The following is a 3,712-nucleotide window of genomic DNA, read 5'->3' as shown; positions in this document are numbered from 1 at the left end:
GGTCCCTCTCACCTTCCCCAACTTCCCTCCACAATTCTACTCCCTCTTGAATACTTTCCATAAGCATCCACTCTTAATTTAGGAAGGTTTAATTTCAAAATTCAAAATTATTTGAATTTGAAATTCTTTCATAATTTAGGAAATCTATTTTAGGAAAGTTCCTAAATTAAATCCTATTTAAATTTCAAATTAATTGGGATTTAATTAAGAATTTCATAATTTCTAAATCCAAATTAGCAACCCAAATCCCTCCCCTTAATCACCTCCCTAGCCCATTAAGCCGCCGGCCCCTACCCTCATTAATTCTCTTGGATTTATTTCCTAGAACCCATCTCTCCTTTTGGGAATATTCAAACCCTCAAGCCCCTCTTGGCCGAAATTTTCAAAGGCCCCACACCTCCTAATTACTTTCCAAAATCTAATATTAAGTTTTGTAAACGAATCCCTAAACCCTCTCTCTTGTCGCCGTCCCCTCCCTCTCCTCCTCTTTTGGAATAGTTTTCAAATTTCAAAATCTCTCCAAGGTAAAAATTTGAAATTAGTTTTAGGTTTTAGGTTCACCTCTCTTCCAAAGCCTAAAACTAATTCCCCCGCACGTGGTTCCTCTTCCCTTGGCCGAACCGTCCGTTCCTCTTCTCTACTTAATCTTGAGAGAAACTTCTTTCTCTCTAGGAGAGCTTCAAGGGATTAGCATTGGTCTTCGGCTACACATCATCCTTCCAAAGCCAATGAATGGCCGATCCGAAGCTTGACTACAACCTTTCCTACGACGAGCAAGGTTTCGTTCACATCCTTCACTCCACTTTCTTCGACGTCAATCCGAATATTGACAACACTGTCGAGGAGTACATGGAGCGCATTCTAGATACTCTCATTGAAGCCATAGAGGAGCAACTTGGTGCCGTTCATTGGTGGATTATGTCCAAATCGTGACGAAGGTCTTCCAATCTTCCTACTATTGTATTTTCATAGTTTAACTCTCTCTTGTGGTTTGATTTGATTCATGAAGGTCTCGTTCGCCTATCTTTGCCAAGCCTATTATTCGTAGGAATTGAGTTAGTTTTCTGTCACGCCCCAAGATCTAACTTGGAAAGAATGTCAATCAATTTCCCTAAACAATTTACCAGAGTTATCTAAAACCTTCAATTAAACAGTCTATAAAACATTTATAAAATTTAAAACATCAATATACAAGTCGATTCATCTCAAAAGTCATGTACAATACTCAGGAACTACGCTACAATCATCAGTACTAAATCTATCCTGAGTACAAAAGAATCAAAATCATCAAAAGACAAAAAAACCTGAAGATCCGGATCAATTCCTATCTTCTGCTCCCCTGCCCTGACCTGGAAATATCAACCACATATAATGAGCTTTACAAAGCCCAGCAGGTCACCTAATACCCATAACTGAAATCAAAGCACGGCGATGCTATCAATATGCATGTCAATCAATCAAACCCATATCAGTCAATGGTCAATGAATCTATGCAATACGGAAATCCTTTGCTTACTATTGAGATTCTTAGTTATTTGATAATTCAAGCGTTTGGCAAGTAGCTTAGCCTAAACGTAGGCACCCATCTCTTGTTTTCTTTTGTGGTTTTGACTGCTAATAATTCAAATCTTAATTGTTTTATTCAAGAAATCGTGCAAATTCTTATTGCATACAATTAAAATATTTTAGTCCTTCACCAGTTGAAGCTTGAGGAAATAATAGAGCTTGGGTTCAATTAAATGAGTTCTTGTTTGGTTTAACAAATTCTTCATTTTATGATAGAGAATATTGTAGGGACTTCTTCAGATCATCACTTTGATAAAGATTGTTTTGTTAGAAATTTCAAATATATTTCATTTTGTTTATAAGATTGCACTACGATCTTATATAATTTATTAATGCTGATCACTGAATTTCAAAGTGGGCATCAAAAGAGGCCAACGCTAGCTAATAACTCATGACCACTTGATAAGTAGCTTGAGCTGAACTAATTTAGACATCTTATAGTCATCTTATAAGTTGTTTGGGCGGAGCTCATTTGTAAAGCTAATTTTTCGATCTATATATTTATGCATTTTATGGTATTTCTATGATTATTTTTACACTTAAACATATTTTTGTATTATTTCTTGAAATTCATAGGGTTTTTTTTTATAATTTCAAGAAGGCAAGGGACCAAATGGCTATCTCATGTGATAAGCTCGTTGACCAAATGGGTAAATATGTTGCCTAAATATATGAGAAAATTTGGCTCAGGTTATCCTGCCTTAAATTAAATTTGATTAGGATGGGCTCTATAGCCATCATATTTTCTTTGAGATGACCCAAATTTTTTTGACAAATACAACTTGTTTGGCATGTTAATATACACAACAAGTTGCATGGAGACTCACAAACTGTTTGACTTCCTGAAATACCTGAGACCATAATCTCCAATCTAGAAGATTATTTTTGCCAAATTACAATAAAAGTGCAAGAATCGGTGTGACCTTCAATTTTGGGAATAATTTGGTCAATTAAGATAAACTCAACACACACATTACATACGCGAGACTCGAACCCAAGATCTCTTAGTTGGTAGCAAAAGCTCTTAAATCAACAGACCAAGGTGAGTTGCGTATGTTGTGGCCTTCAATATGAAGCGATACGACCCTATAGCTGAGTGGAATCTTGCTTCGAAGCGGTGTGACCTTCATTATAGAGCGATGTGGCCCTATACATGAAAGGAATTCATGATTGAAGGACCAAAAAGGCCATGTGAAATTTACCATGTAAAACTACAAGGCTTAGTACTTGATCTTATCAAGTCTAGACTCTAGAGTGTTTATTATATTGGTAATGGTATCAGAGTGATTTATTATCTTTACTAACAATTGCCGAGCAGTTTATTTTTTCCTCTTCCATGTATTCTGAGATGAATTAGCCGGATTACTTAGCCTTGGCTGAGAAAATTGAGAAATTTGCCTAGTTGGTACTCGACCTGGTTACCTGGCCTGACATGCAGGTTCCTCGAAAAAGTTTAAAATGATTCCAGAATTATTTATATATGATCATGTTAGTCTCAATTTATAAGTATATTAAATCTAACTGTTTGATTATTATTATTATTATTATTTTTCTTTTAAATATGATATGATATGCATTTAACTGTTTCGTTCTTAATGGTTAAAGTAATGGTGATAATGATATAGGTTTCGTTTGAAACAGTTTTTTTTACTATTTTCGAAAGTAGTTTTTAATATAAAAGTTTATTTTAAAAAAATTATACTAAAAATTTGATTTAAAAAACAATGAAAAATCTATCCCAAAGGAAGCCTGCATTGCAAACCAATTCAATCCTAATTTGAAAATTTAGAGTACATACTAAATTGTTTTATAACTCTAATTGATTCGATTTTAAGTAAATTCTGCTTCAATTTGGTTGATTTTGGGCCAACTTAAAAATGAATCGAGCATGCTCAAATTTAATTTGTTTGTTAAAATCTAATTTGTATGCATAAAATCATTATTTGTATGTAATTTTTTTTTAAAAATGTTTTTTTGTTAAATATTAAAATGTGATTAATATTTTTAAGTAATAAATAAATATTAGCATTTTAATTGTTATAATGATTTGGCATGTCATTTGAAAATAAAGAATATTTTTTTATTAATTCGTTACGACACTGACGATATATATAGCGAACTACGCTTAGCGTTCCTTGATTCCTAT

The sequence above is a fragment of the Dendrobium catenatum genome, unplaced genomic scaffold, assembly GCF_001605985.2.
Source record: "Dendrobium catenatum unplaced genomic scaffold, ASM160598v2 fragScaff_scaffold_743, whole genome shotgun sequence".
Classification (NCBI taxonomy): Eukaryota; Viridiplantae; Streptophyta; class Magnoliopsida; order Asparagales; family Orchidaceae; genus Dendrobium; species Dendrobium catenatum.
The sequence above is the reverse complement of the archived record's forward strand: the minus strand, read 5'-3'. Positions refer to the sequence as shown.